A 16050-nucleotide genomic window follows, 5' to 3' on the forward strand; every position below is an offset into this window, starting at 1 on the left:
GAAGTATGTGCTGTTCCCCTCCCCACCTCCGCGCCAAGTCCTGGGTGATCCGGTTTCATGGACTTGTGCCGTAGGCAGTTTTGTCCATAGTGCTTGTCCCCCGCCCAGCAGGGTGGGCGGTGTGTGTGACCAGGGGTGGCCGGAGGGAGGGCTCAGGACAGGCCATTGGCTCACCTCGCAGGCAGGCACTGGGCCTCAGGGCTGGTTGTCTGTTCTCTCAGTCATTTACTTCTCTGTAAATGGGGTCGAAAAGTTAACCCTGCCTCAGGGTCCTTGTGAGGGTTAAATGAGATCAATGTAAAGGTGTCACTTGATAATCTGAAATGACAGACACCCAGGATTCTTGTCATCACCATTATCACTGACCTTAAATAAGGGCTTTTTAGTGTCCTAGTGGCAAGTTGGACTTAACTAGATTATCGCTTGATTAAATTGCTGTTGCATCAATGGCTGTGGGCCACAGGGCGAGAAGCCAAAATGCTCTATAAACAGTGTCTTTGTGGTCCCTGTTGAGTTGGAATTAGGGGAGTCTAGGGAGGCTGTGAAAGTCTGTGGGAGGGCTGGAGCATGCTCTGGCTGAGGCTGTGATGGAGTGAATTATTTTAAAGTGATTTTGGGGTAGATGTGAGTGTTTTTAAGCCACTTATAAGAGCTCCATAGTGCTTGTTAAAAGAACTGAATGGTGGACAGCGCTATGTTCCAACACACTTAGTTAGCTGCATGGCACCATGCCAGGCAGTGTATAGAGCTAGGGAGAGCCCTGGGCTCACCAGCGTGGATTTACAACAGGGAAAAGGGGGTAACACGATAAGACGATTTTCTATACCAGAAATTGCTGGAGGAGGAGAGTGATGGCTTCTCTGGTTAGACGAGGCTTCCTTCGAAGACCCAACACTTCAGGATGTGCAGCTGCTGCTTTTCCCCAGGTCGCCAACATTTGTTCACTTTGGCACAATCGTGTGTGACTTTCCCCATAGCCGCTGAAAACCAACTTGCGTAATGGGACAGAACGGGGCCCTGCAGAGTGCAGACACTGGGCATGCTGACAGGGCTGAAAGTGGGGACTCCCTGGGAGAAAGCTTTGCCTCTCGGGGAAAGGCCCCTGGAAAGGAGTCAGCAGTGGACTGCCTGCTCGAGGCTCTCTGCACGCTGTGTCCTGCCGAATTAGACGTGGGCTGGTCTCATGGACAAGCACTCTTCATTTTGTGGGAGGACAAATACAGACTGAAGTATGGGCTTTATCTCAGGGTCTTCCAACATAAAACATACTACTGGGAGATTTCCTTAAACCTCTGCAGTGGGGGCAGTGCGGGCAGCCTCTGAGCTACTGTTCCTTTGCCATGGAGTGGCTCTGTGGGTGAGCAGGTTGGGAGGAGGTAGGCCTCCACACTCACTCTCTCCCTGACTTCTGGGATCCATGTGTGGGAGTCTGGCCCTTCTTGGTGAGTGTTTTTTTGATGGGTAATGACTACCTCCGTTTCACTAGTATTTGGGAAGGCCCATGTGAATGGTAACAGAAACCCTTCGATTGATGTAAATCTTCAGTGTTTTTATCGTGAACCAACTGAGGAACAGGAGTATCCTTGAGTCTCTGAGTAGGAACTGGTGGGTGGTTCTTACAAGAAAGAGATGAATCTGAACTATAAGGAAGCTTATAATAGAGTTATTTTCTATTACTTTTTCCTCATCTAGTTTTCTTTTGACATTTTAGACCATTAGGACATCTTGACCAAGCTCTAGGGGAAAGGGGGAGAGAGGAAAAAGAAAAGAGTAAAGCCTCTTGGTACAGACTATGTTTGAAGTTTCATTCCTCAAACATGTGAACTTGTGCACGCAATACAGCAAGGGAGACACGGGAATGATAAAGAAGGATAAGATGTGAAAGATATAGTCTAACTGCTAATATTGTTTTGTGTATGTACCTTTTAATAAGAGTAAAGCTTCCCAGCTAAATTGGGTTGGGGCTCTTGATGGTGGAATTTCCGATATCAGCTAGTACAAAAGAAAGCGGAGCCAGGGGTGGGTGGGCTGGGAATGGCATTCAGCCAGGCTGGGGACTTGCTGGAAAGGCAAATTTTCAGGCTGTATTCCAGGACTACTCGGGATTGGTCCCAGTGCTGTTTTAACCAACGCTCCAGGTGATTCTGAGCACTCGCTAGTTGGAGAACCACTGGGTTAGGGAGCTAAGGTCTCTCAACGCTGCTTGAGAAGGGCTGCCACAACCGCCAATGAAGGAGATGGGTTGAGTGATTGCCCAGGGGCACTGGGCTGGTACCAGGAAGGGTGTGGATTTGAGGCCAAGCCTTCCAATTCTAAGTCCAGGGACTTTTATACTCTGCCAAATAATACTAGAAACAAACAAAATCTCCTGTCTCCCCCAACCTTTTAAATTTAACATGTGAATTCACTTAACTCCATAAAAACAATAAACTACACTTGGGTCTTTAATATAGAAAACAGAACAAACTGTTTAACACTCTGAGAAGATTCAGCTTCCTCACTTGGGCTAATATTGTTAATTTAGTTTTGTTGGGGGAATTAGCCACCTCTTGCTTTGATGGGTTCTATTCTTTCTACCCTGCCCTGCCCAGCATGAGGAATAATCTCTAGTCCCGCAGTGGTGTAGAGCTCTGTCTATTCTGGGATGAGACTGGACTTTCTTGTCTTTTGTTCAGGCAGGAGCAATGGCATTGAAAAGTTGAAAGAAAAATAAAGTCAGCAGGAGATAGACTTTTGAGATTCTAGCTTTTGAAGCCAAACAGATTGATCTCAGGAATTCAGTCTTTTTCTGATTCTTTGTATTGTTAACATCATCTTTGCCTGCATGTGAGTGACTTCTGGCCACCGAGGGGCTGCACTTCAGCCTGTGGCCATGTGGGAAGCATTTTCTTGCTTTTGGCTGAAGCTTTGGGTAGGATGGGAGTTAGGGAAGGTGGGGAATGGGTGGCACAACCCTCTGCCTGTAGCATTTAACCCACACAGTGGGGCTTGGTGACATCCTAGCGATTTGATGTATTCCACCCCTAGAATCCAACCTTTCCTGTCATTACGGCCAGACATTATACACTCAGGGCATAAATATGCTGCACATAGAAGCTATAGGGAAGCAATTGATACTGGGGAGATCCATTCTGTAATAATTGTGACTTGACCAGTTAGAAATATTACCCAGGGGCAAGCATTCTTAGAAATGTTTGACCATTAAGGTTCTTAAACCATTAAGAACCACCACTTTTTCTTAAATTTCTTTCCCACCAGTATATATTTTAACACCTTTTAAATTCCCATAGAAAGTGCTAATTCCCTTACTATAAATTGTAAGAGAGGTATACGTAGTGGGTGGGAATAGCTGAAATTTGCCAAATTTATCAAATTTGCTGACCCATTTGAAAGGTGTGGCTTAAAGATGTACTTTTCACTCATGACCAGCTCAGTTGAGTTGGGGAGGTTCTGCCTTTCACCATGGACTCCAAGTTCTTCATTTGGGCTGGGCATGGTGGCTCATGCCTGTAATCCAGCACTTTGGGAGGCCAAGACAGGCAGATCACTCGAGCCCAGGAGTTCAAGGCCAGCTTAGGCAACATGGTGAAACCTCCTCTTTATAAAAAATACAAACATTAGCCGGGAGTGGTGGCATGCGACTGTAGTGTCAGCTACTTTGGAGGCTGAGGTGGGAGGATAGCTTGAGCCTGGGAGGTCAAGGTTGCAGTGAGCTGTGATCATGCTACAGCATTCCAGCCTGGGTGACAAAGTGATACTTCGTCTCAAAAAATAAATAAATAAGTTAAAGTCCTTTTTTGATACTCTGCATCCTGACAGCTAATGGTAACAGACATAGAGTGTGGATGATAATTCTGTAGGACACTTTAAGGGCATGATCTGGAAGTGGCTGACATCAATTTTGCCCACATTTTATTATGCAGAACTCCTTACATAGCCTCACTTAGATTAGAAAAAGTTAAAAAAAAAAAAAAAGTTTTCCTGGTGCCCAGAGGGAAAATGAAATGTTTTGGTGAACACGTAGAATGGTTTCTGCCATAGGTTTTATGACTCATGAATGGTTAGGAAACATTGCCGTGGGCATTCATGTGTGAAAGGGTATGTTTTGCAGAGTATCATGATTTAGTTTGTCAGGCCAGCTGGGTCACAGAGGAGTTGTTAGAATGGAGTCAGAGTGGTAGCATATTTCTCTAAAACAATCTTGAAAGATTCTGATTTCTCTAGGAGATCTCTCCAGCAAGATTTGTGGGGCTTAGCATTCTGTGTTCTCCCAACATCTTTCATCACTAAAACTCTGGAGGAGAAAAAAATATCAGGAAGATTCCAAGTACTTGCCGCTCTCTGGGTGAGAATAACTACCTTGAGGAACATGAAGAAGACATCTTTCGCAGTATTTTTTCTACAGTTTTGGAGGGCAGGGCGTGGGTCTAGAGTTACCTCAAACTTGAAAGTGAGAATTGAACCATGCTTCTGACAGCACCGCCTAAAGGAAGTGAGGTGTTGTAACTTGGTTACTTGGCATTTGGTATTTGTCTCTGTTTGTTCCATAAAAACTTTTGGAAGTGTTGGTAGATGTAGCTAGTATTTGGTCTACTGCTATAAAGGATGTCGAGACCTCCAGTCAGATTTGTGGTTTTCCATTACCTGGGTACCACAGGAAGTCCTCACCTGAGGGGACTACTTACAGGATGACTTTTGTCCTTCACAAGATGCATCCTCACATCCCCTCATTGCCTTCAGCCCACTAGTTAAGGTCCATTATCTGCAAAACCCCAGAGAAGGAAATGAAGTCCCATTGCAAAGGCAGTTGATGAAAGCTCTTCACCAAGTATTTGATGACTGGTTTACTCATCAGGAGTTGAAGGGCCTAATTCTTACCAGGAGAAGTCAGAGAAACACATAGGGGGCGGATCTTGAGAGTTTTGGGTCAGGAGGTGTGGGTATTATACATAAGATTGACTAGGGAAGGTCTACTGACTCTATCCTATAATTCACTGTCCTCAAAAGGACAATTGTGCCTATCCTAATAATGCTGGTCAGAGGTTTCTTGAAGCTTGGATAAGATGACAGCCTTATCATCTTTCCCTGGGGGAAAGATGCCATATTTGCCATGGCATGGTATTGAGGAAGGAGTCAGACAGTCCAGGGAGGGTTTATTATGCAAGACCAGAGACCCTGATCTTGTTCCCTGTGAGGCCAAGAGGACATGCCCTTTATACAAAAACAAGAAACTCACTGGTGAGGGGCCACCAGCATTGTTGGGAATCTCACTAGTGATTGTCTTCCGTGGTCTATGGTTCACAGTAGGAAATGCTGCCACAGAACTGACCTCTCTAATATTACTGAAGATGAAGATATTTTGGAGTAGCAGAGGCCAAGTCGCAGCATTTGCCATCAAAGTGAATATGACTACCACAAAGTGAATATGACTACCATATGGCAGCAAGGCCAACGTGCCAGCCAGGGTCCTGTACACATAGGGCATTTCTAGAAGAAAGATGGGTGAGTACCCACTGTGAATATTTCTTGACTTTTGTAACCAGAAAAAATATTAAGAGAAGGTAAGCTGAAATCTGATGTCTGCTGCCAAAAAGAAAAATGATAATCCCTCACCTAGCTCCCAGATTTGAGTCAGTTCTCGGGCCCTTGGCCTAGTGATTGAAGGGGAGGCCGGGCCCACTTGAAAAAAAAACCCTGCAGTGCCACAAACCTTCCCCCAAAGGGACCTGTGTAACTTTACACTAAGAAAATGGAAATATACAGATTTTTCAGGGTATACAGGGTCTAACCTTACAATGACATCAGCAGAACCTGAAATGCCATGATGACAGCTAGTTAGAATGGGCTATTATGGAGGCGGGTGATAAATGGAGTTCTTGTCAAGGCAGGCTCAGCAGTGATGATGAGGGTGTTAGGGCTCACCCTGTCTTTGCTTCCTCAGTTCCAGTGTGCTCAATTGGAAAGGATAGACTGAGCAGCTGGTAGACCCCTCATGTTTTGTTTCCTAACCTGTGAAATAAGAACCAGGAAGGAAGAAACAAATGGAAACCCAGAAAGTGCCCATTCCCACCAAAGAAAGCAAATCAAAGCAAAACCCTATTCCAGTGGAATGGCTGAGATCGATGCCACTCCCAAGAACTTAGCAAATGCAGGGGTGGTCATCCTCATCATATCCCCATTCAATCCATCTACATGGTCTCTGCAAAAAACAGATGGATTTTCATGAATAACAGCAGACTACCGGAACGTTATCTAAGTTGCAGTCCCAATTGTATGTAGCTACCTAATTGGATGTGGTATCTTTACTGGAACAGAGCAGCACAGCCTTTGGTTCCTAAGTTGTGGCTATCCATCTGGCAAACAAGTCATCTTCAAACCTCCTCAGGAAGGATGGTCAAGATCAGTTCTGTCTCATTAAGAAAGGATTTGAGTACACATTCACTGTCTTTCCCCAAGGCTATATGTATTCTCTTTCTCTCTGTCACCTTGACATATCATGCTGGTATACTATGTTGTTGACATTATGCTAATTGGACTTGGTGAACAGAAAGTGGCCGGTACTCTGGATGTCATAGTAAAACACATGAAGGTGAAACGTAAATCATTTACAGTATAAAAGTCCTGCCATATTGATGAAGATTTTAGGAGTCCCATGGTTTGCAGCATCCTAAGGTAAACAATTACCCCTATGAAAAGGTATATTGTTTGGTGGGTGACTTTGGATTTTAGGAGGCAGCCAATATTGCACTTGAGATTATTTCTTTGACTCATTTCTTGGGTCATTAGAAGTCTACCAGTTTTGAGTGGAACCCAAAGCATAAGAAAACTGAAGAAATTCTAGGCTTCAGGACAACATACTCTGCTGTTGAGGCCATATAATTCAATAGATCCAACAGTGCTCGGGGTATCCATGGTAGGAAAGGATGCTATAGGAAATCTTGGACAAACCCTAATAGATTTGCAGTACAGAATGGGTAGGGTTCTGGAGAAAGGCATGTCTACTCCATTCAAGAGACTATTTATTGTTTAATTACTCACTACTCAAAAAAAACAGCTTCTGATGTGATAAGGGGTCAAGAGAGATCAAGCACCTGAAAGTGGGACATCAAGTGATTATATGATAGGAGTTTCCTATTACGAGCTGGACATTGTCAGATCCAACAAGGTGGTAAGGTATGATGGAAATGGTATATTCAGGACCAGATCTGAGCAAGTCCAGAGGGTATAGGGTGGCCCAGGGCTCCATGTCACCTACCTCTGCTGTCCTGACATGTCTCTCAGCTCACATCTATAAATATGGGGGCAGGAGTGAGGGAACTCTATGATTCACTGATGAAGGAGGAACAACACAGCTCATTCCTGGTTCATGGATAGATTGGTTCAGATACTCTGCTGCCTGAGAATGGGCAGCTGTCAACACTACCACTCAACTCAGTGGTGGCCCTAAAGGACAGTGATGAGGGGAAACCCTCCTAGAGGGTAGAGCTGTGAGCAGTATTCTTGTTTGTCCACTTTGTATGCCAGAAGTGGTATGAGATAAGGATATATATGGACTTCCATGTAGTGGCAAATAACTTGGCTGGTCTTGGTCTGGGGTTTAGAAGGGGCAAGTTTAGATGATCAGAGACAAAGTGGTCTGGGAAGAAGCATGTAGATGAACTGTTGAAAGTGGCCACAAAATGTGCAGATCTTTGTGTCTCACATCATTGCCACTAGAGAAGATTTGGCACAGACAGGACGCTCACTAAGCAGGTAGACGGAGGAACCGGCTAACTGGCTGGTAGATGTCAGTCAGTCATCTCTGTCCCCAGCCACCCCAATGCTTGTACAATAGATCCTTGAGTGGAGAGTGGCCATAGTGGCAGGGAAGGCCATTATTCAAGGCCTCATCCGTCATCCAGCATGCACTCCTTTTCACCAAGACAGTTGGTAAATTTATTATTTATTTATTACCAAATAAATAAATGTATTAGATCTAAAAAATCTATTAGATAGATAAATGTATTAGATACAGGATTTTAGAGCTGACAATGTGGGGTATAATATATAAAAGCTTAGAAAGGCGTAGGGAGACATCTGTCTTTTTCCTTTGCATTGACAGCATGTGCTTGCATCAGCTCTGTGTGTGTGTGTGTGTGTGTGTGTGTGTGTGTGTGTGGACTGTAGAAAGAAATCACTACATCCAGACTGTGCTATAGTATTTTTTCTCTTATTGGTAGGGGCTAAATCAGTCTCCCCTCCCCGTGCAAGAAAGAGATGTTGAAATCTTCACTCTCAGTACCTCAGAACTGACTTCATTAGGAAACAGGATTGTTGCAAATGTATACTTAAATTAAGATGAGGTCATACTGGAGTAGGGTGGGCCCTGGTCTGACATGACTGATGTCCTTACAGAAAGACAGCCACGGGCTGGGCACGGTGGCTCACGCCTGTAATCCCAACACTTTGGGAGGCCAAGGTGAGTGAATCATGAGGTCAGGAGTTTGAGACCAGCCTGGCCAAGATGGTGAAACCCAGTCTCTACTAAAAATACAAAAAAATTAGTTGGGCGCGGTGGCAGGCACTTGTAATCCCAGCTACTCGGGAGGCTGAGGCAAGAGAATCACCTGAACCTGGGAGGCAGAGGTTGCAGCGAGCTGAGATTGCACCACTGCACTCTAGCCAGGGCAACAGAGCAAGACTCTGTCTTAAAAAAACCAAAAAACAAACAAAAACAAGAAAAGAAGAATGAAAGACAGCCCTGTGAAAACAGAGACACACACAGGGAGAATGCCATGTGACAACAGAGGCAGAGACTGAGGTTATGCAGCTGCAAGCCAAGAAATGCCAAAGATTACCCACAAACCACCAGAAGCTAGCAGAGGCATGGAATCCCCTACAGGTTTCAGAGGGAACATGGTCATGCCAACACCTTGATTTTGGACTTCCAGCCTCCAGAACTGTGAGAAATTAAATTTCTGTTGTTTTAAGCCACCCAATTTGAAGTACTTTCATTATGGCAACCCTAAGAAGCTAATACATTTATATAAAATATTTCACACTATTCTTTCTCTCCAACATTATTGAAGTATAGTTGACAATTAAAAATTGTATATATTTAAGGTATACAATTCAGTGATTCAATATATGTGTATGTTGTAAACTGTCCACAACAATCAAGCAAATTAATGCGTTCATCACCTCACATCATTATCATTTTTTGATTTGGTGAGAACACTTAACAGCTAACTTCTTGGCAAATTTCAAGTCTGCAATATTATAAACTGTAGTCACATTGTTGTACGTAGTTCTCCAGACCTTATTTACCTTACATAACAGACCTCGCTCATACCCTTTGACCAACATCTTCCCATATCCCTCCCCACTCAGCCTCTGGTAACGACTATTCTACTCTCTGTTTCTATGAGTTTGACATTTTTGGATTTCAGGTTTATGTTGTCACAAGTAACAGAATTTCCTTCTTTTTAAAGGCTGAATAATATTTCATTGCATATGTATATGCAACATTTTCTTTATCCATTCATCTGTCAATGGACATTTAGGTGATTTCTGTATCTTGGCTATGGTGAATAATGCTGCAAGGAACAGATATCTCTTTAAGATACTGATTTCATTTCCTTTGGATATAGACCTCACAATGGGATTGCTGATCACATGGTGGTTCTATTTTTCCTTTTTTTTTTGAGAAACTTCCATATTGTTTTCCATGATGCCTCTACCAATTTACATTCCCATCGACCATGGACAAGGGTTTTCTTTGCTCCACATCTTCACCAATATTTGTTATCTCTTGTCTTTCTGATAATAGCCATCCTAACAGGTGTGAAGTGACATCTCATAGTGGTTTTGATTATCACTTCCCTGATGATTAGTGATGTTGAACATCTTTTCATGTACCTGTTAGTTATTTGTATGTCTTGTTGGGAAAAATGTCTGCTCAACTCCTCTGTCTACTTTTTAATCCAGTTTTATTTTTTTCTTTTGAGTTGTACTAGTTACTCATATATTGTGGATATTAATGTGTATGGCTTGCAAATATTTTCTCCCATTCTGTAGGTTGCTTTTTGTTGCTGTTGATTGTTTTGCTGTGCAGAAACTTTTTAGTTTGATGTCTCACTTGTTCCTTTGTGCTTTTGGTTTCATATCCAAACCGTCATTGCCAAGACTAGTTTTATGAAGCTTTTCCCCTATATTTTCTTCTGGGAGTTTTTACAGTTTCAGGGCTATGTTTCAGTCTCTTTGAGTTCATCTTTATGTATGGTGTAAGATAAAGATACAGTTTCATTTTCTTGCCTGGGGATATCCAGTTTTCTCAACACCACTTATTGAAGAGACTTTTCCCCATTATATATTCTTGGCACTTTTGTTGAAGATTTGTTGACCACATGTGTGAGTTATTTCTGGGCTTTCTGTTCTTTTCCATTGTTCTATGTGTCTGTTTTTACGCCAGTACATGTTATTTTGGTTACTATAACTTTGTAATATATTTTGAAATCAGAGCGGGTAATGCCTCCAGCTTTGTTCTTCTTGCTCAAGATTGCTTTGGCTACTTGGGTCTTTTGTAGTTCCATATGATTTTTTTTTTTTTTTTTTTTTTTGACAGAGTCTTGCTCTGTGGCCCAGGCTGGAGTGCAGTCCAGCAATCTCGGCTCACAGCAACCTCTGCCTCCCAGGTTCAAGTGATTCTCCTCCCTCAGCCCCCCAAGTAGTTGGGATTACAGGCATCTGCCACCGTGCCCAGCTAACTTTTCTATTTTTAGCAGAGGTGGGGTTTTACCATGTTTGCCAGGCTGGTCTCAAACTCCTGACCTCAAGTGAGCCACCCACTTTGGCCTCCCAAAATGCTGGAATTAGAGGTGAGAGCCACTGTACCTGGCTGCATATGAACTTTAGAGTAGTTTTTTCTATTTCTGTAAAGGACATCATTGGGATTTTGATAGGGATTGCTTTGCATCTGTAAATCAGTTTGGGTAGTTTAGACATTTCAACAATATTAATTATTTCAGTCAACATGGGTATCTTTCCACTTATCTGTATCTTCTTTAACTTCCTTCATCGTTGTTACAATTTTCAGTGTACAAGTGTTTCATCTCTTTGGTTAAATTTATTTTTAAGTATTCTCATCTTTTTTGTGAATGGGATTATTTTCTTGATTTCCTTGTCAGCTAACTGTTTATGTATAGAAATGCACCTGATTTGCATATATTGATTTTATATCCTGCAACTTTACTGAATGTATTTATTAGCTGTAACAGTTTTTGGTTGAGTCTTTAGGGGTTTCTATGTATACAACCATATCATCCATTTCAAATAGGGATAATTTTACTTCTTCCTTTCCAACTTGGATGTCTTTCTTTTTCTTGTCTCATTGTTCTGGCTATGATTTCTAGCACTATGTTGAATAGAAGTGGTGAGCGTGGACATCCTTGCCTTAGAGGGCAAGCTCTTAGATCTTAGATCTTAGAGGGAAAGCTTTCAGTTTTTCCCCATTGAGTTTGACGTTAGCTGCTATCACACTATTTTTTAATGTTCACCTCTGGTTCCCGTTTGTCACAGAATCTTCCCAAATGACCCATACAGCAGGCCCCTTTTTCTGAATGTCCATAAAATTCATCTTCTGTAACCTTCATTTGACACATCTTTTACGTCATCCTGTATTGTTCCTAAGTCAAATGTGAAGTCTGAAAGGTGTGAACCACATCTCGCCATCTGGGAGTAGACAGCATGAGCAGAGGAGAAAGACAGGGTCAGAAGCCAAAAGGCTGATGAGTTAATGGGTGCAGCACACCAACATGGCACATGTATACATATGCCATACAAACCTGCACGTTGTGCACATGTACCCTAAAACTTAAAGTATAATAATAATAAAAGAAAAGAAAAATACGGAAAAAAAAAAAAAAAGAAGCCAAAAGGCTGCACTTCAGTCCCACCCAACTGGGAGACATCAGGCAAGGTCCTGAACTTCCATGACCTTCATTTTCTCCACAAAATGGGGTAAATCCACAACTCTAAACCTAGCCATTATAAAAATAAAAAGCAACATAACAGTAAAAACAACTCAATTAAAAATGGACAAAGAACTTAAATAGACATCTCTCCAAAGATGATATACAAATGGCCGATAAGCACATGAAAAGATGCTCAACATCGCCAATCATTAGGGAAATGCAAATGAAAACTACAATGAGACACCTTTTCACACCCATTAGAATGACTATTATGGAAAAAAAAAAGAACCAGAAAGAAAACCCAGAAAATAACAAGTGTGGACAAGGACGTGGAGAAATTGGAACACTTTCACATTGCGGGTGGGTATGTAAAATAGTAAAATGATGAAGCTACTGTAGAAAAAAAGTTACAGCAATTCCTCAAAAAAATTAAACAGAATTACTGTATGATCCAGCAGTCCCACTTCTGGAAATTATCTCCTGAAATTGAAAGCAGGATCTCAGGCAGATCCTTATACACTCATGTTCATAGTAGCAGTATTCACAATGGGCAAAAGATGGAAGCATCCCAAGTGTTCATCAACCGATGATGAATAAACAAAATGTGGCCTAGCCATAGAATGGAATATTACTGAGCCTTTAAAGGGAAGGAAATTCCAACACATACTACCACACGGATGGCCCTTGAGAACATTATGCTTAGTGAAATAAGCCCGTCACAGAAGGACAAACGCAGGCGATGGCTGGGGAGGCGGGGCGGGAGAGGTGGGGGAGTGGGTGGCAGCCGCCGCGCTGCGAGCCGAGCAGAGCCGCGCCGATCGCCATCCGGCCTCGGCACTGGCGCGCGATCCCGGCCGGCAGCGCGGCCCATGGAGCTCGGGAACATCGTAGCGGACACGGTGCTCCTCAAGGCCCGGGAAGGTGGCGGTGGAAATCGCAAAGGCAAAAGCAAGAAATGGCGGCAGATGCTCCAGTTCCCCCACATCAGCCAGTGCGAAGAGCTGCGGCTCAGTCTGGAACGTGACTATCACAGCCTGTGCGAGCGGCAGCCCATCGGGCGCCTGCTGTTCTGAGAGTTCTGTGCCACCAGGCCGGAGCTGAGCCGTTGCATCGCCTTCCAGGATGGGATGGCCGAGTATGAAGCGACCCCGGATGAGAAGCGGAAGGCATGTGGGCGGCGGCTAATGCAGAATTTCCTGAGCCACAGCTTCCTGACCCCATCCCTGAGGTCCTCCCCGGCAGCTGGCGACGAACTGCACCCAGCGGCTGGAGCAGGGGCCCTGCAAAGAACTCTCCCAGGAACTCACCCGGGTGACCCACGGGTACCTGAGCATGGCCCCTTTTGCCGACTACCTCAACAGCATCTACTTCAACCGTTTCCTGCAGTGGAAGTGGCTGGAAAGGCAGCCAGTGACCAAAAATACCTTCAGGCAGTACCGAGTCCTGGGCAAAGGTGGCTTTGGGGAGGTGTGCGCCTGCCAGGTGCGGGCCACAGGCAAGATGTACGCCTTCAAGAAGCTAGAGAAAAAGCGGATCAAGAAGCAGAAAGGGGAGGCCATGGCGCTGAACGAGAAGCAGATCCTGGAGAAAGTGAACAGTAGATTTATAGTGAGCTTGGCCTACACCTGTGAGACCAAGGAGGCGCTGTGCCTGGTGCTGACGCTGATGAACGGGGGCGACCTCAATTTCCACATCTGCCACATGGGCCGGGCTGGCTTCCCCGAAGCGCAGGCCGTCTTCTACGTCCCGAGATCTGCTTGCGGTCTGGAGGACCTGCACCGGGAGCGCAGAGTGTACAGGGACCTGAAGCCAGGAACATCTCGCTGGATGGCCACGGCCACATCCTCGTCTCCGACCTGGGACTGGCTGTGCACGTGCCCGAGGGCCAGACCATCAAAGGCCGTGTGGGCACCATGAGCTACATGGCTCCAGAGGTGGTGAAGAATGAACCGTACACTTTCAGCTCTGACTGTTGGGCGCTAGGCTGCCTCCCGTAGGAGATGATTGCAGGCCAGTTGCCCTTCCAGCAGAGGAAGAAGAAGATCAAGCGGGAGGAGGTGGAGCGGCTGGTGAAGGAGGACCCCGAGGAGTATTCCGAGCGCTTTTCCCCGCAGGCCTGCTCACTCCGCTCACAGCTCCTCTGCAAGGACCCCGCTGAACGCCTGGGGTGTCGTGGGGGCAGTGCCCGCGAAGTGAAGGAGCACCCCCTCTTGAAGAAGCTGAACTTCAGGCGGGTGGGAGCCGGCATGCTGGAGCCGCCCTTCAAGCCTGACCCTCGGGCCATTTGCTGCAAGGATGTTCTGGACATTGAACAGTTCTCTAGGGTCAAGGGTGTGGAGCTGGAGCCTACCGACCAAGACTTCTACCAGAAGTTTGCCACAGGCAGCGTGCCCATCCCCTGGCAGAACGGGATGGTGGAGACTGAGTGCTTCCAGGAGCTGAATGTCTTTGGGCTGGATGGCTCAGTTCCCCCAGACCTGGACTGGAAGGGCCAGCCACCTGCAAGGGACTGCTGCAGAGACTCTTCAGTCGCCAAAGGATTGCTGTGGAAACTGCGGTGACAGCAAGGAAGAGCTCCCTACCCGCCTCTAGCCCCCAGCCAGAGGCCCCCACGGGCAGTTGGCGGTAGCAGCTACTCCGAGTGCCTTTTACAGTTTTGCACAGTGGACTTCCCCATTGTCCGCTCAAGTTGTGGCCTGGGGAACACAGACGGAACTGTCCCCAGTGTCCTCTGCCCCCTCAGCCCCTGGCCTGCCTGAGTTTGGCAGGGCCTGGGCCATCCCTGGGACAAAGGTGCGTCCCTTCAGCTCTTCTCCGTGGAGCTCGGGGCTTTCTGTATTTATGTGTTTGTACCAATGTATATAGTGACCAGGGCATTCTTAGTTCCTGCCACAGACCTGGCGCCCCCGCCTTGGCTCCTGGGGGCAGCCAGCCCTGGCTGGGAGAGCGGGAGCTGGCAGAGGAGCCACTGCCAAACTTAAGGCTCCTCCGACCCAGCTTGGATGGCTGAGGGTCACACCCCTGAGCCTTCAGCACGGTGCTGACCACCCCTAGCCTCTGAGTAAGACTTGTGCCTGCCCCTGCTGCCCTGGACTCAGGCTTCTGCCCTCTGGGGACTAAAGCTGTCCCTTCTCAGTACTTGTCAGAGCTGGATCTGGGGCCTGTATATCCCCTAGGCCTGTGCCAAAGTGGCCAGAGATTGGGCCGGCTGTGAGACCCATCAGCCCACTGCCCCGGCCGGCCCAGATAGGTCTGCCTCTACCTTCCAGCTCCCAGGGCCTGGTCCCTGATGCTTTCAGGGACGTTTCAGAAACGCCCAAGCCCAGCCCCTAGGAGGGGGTGGGGCATCCCTGGCCAACCCTCAAACATTCCCAACTCCTCTCATAACACTAGACACATGTGCCCAGCAAAAAAAAAAAAAAAAAGGACAAATGCTTCGTGATTTCACTTATATGAGGCACCTAAAGTAGTGAAATTCATAGAGACAGAAAGTAGAATGTTGGTTGTCGGGAGCTGGGGGCAGTGGGAATAGGGAGATATTGTTTAATGAGGGCAGAGTTTCAGTTGGGGAAGATAAAAATGTTCTGAAGATGGATGGTGTGGATGGTGGTGATGGCTGCGCCATACATAATGTGAAAGTACTTAATGTTCTTGAACTGTGTACTTAAAATGGTTAAATGGTAAATTTTATGTTATGTATATTTTGCTGCAAAAACCCACTTATACAATATAAGGTGACATTATTCCTGACATTTTCTTACCTCTCCCCCTCATACACCCACCCCTACTGCTGTGCATATTCCAGATTTCGATAAACACTTGCTAAACCATCCCCCTCATACACCCACCCCTTCTGCTGTGCATATTCCAGATTTTGATAAACACTTGCTAAACCAATGCCGTCCTCACAGAACATCCCTCCTCTCCTCTTCCTCCCCTGCCCATCTGTATAGACATGTGTAGTTGGCCAGCTTACCTGAATAGATCTTTGAAATCAAACCAGTCTAAATATTTTTAATGTGACAAAACATAAAAAGGGATGGAGAAAGCAAAGGAGAGACGGGTGTGCCTCGTGCATTCATGGATTTGTATTTATACT

At 45.5% G+C, this 16050-nt stretch overlaps 1 pseudogene; it reads left to right on the plus strand.

Annotated features, from left to right (window-relative positions):
- The first annotated feature begins 9231 nt into the window (after positions 1–9231).
- LOC100978688 (G protein-coupled receptor kinase 6-like) lies at positions 9232–15670 on the plus strand (annotated as a pseudogene).
- Positions 15671–16050: the final 380 nt, after the last annotated feature.

The sequence above is a fragment of the Pan paniscus genome, chromosome 14 (genome assembly GCF_029289425.2).
Source record: "Pan paniscus chromosome 14, NHGRI_mPanPan1-v2.0_pri, whole genome shotgun sequence".
Taxonomy (NCBI): Eukaryota; Metazoa; Chordata; class Mammalia; order Primates; family Hominidae; genus Pan; species Pan paniscus.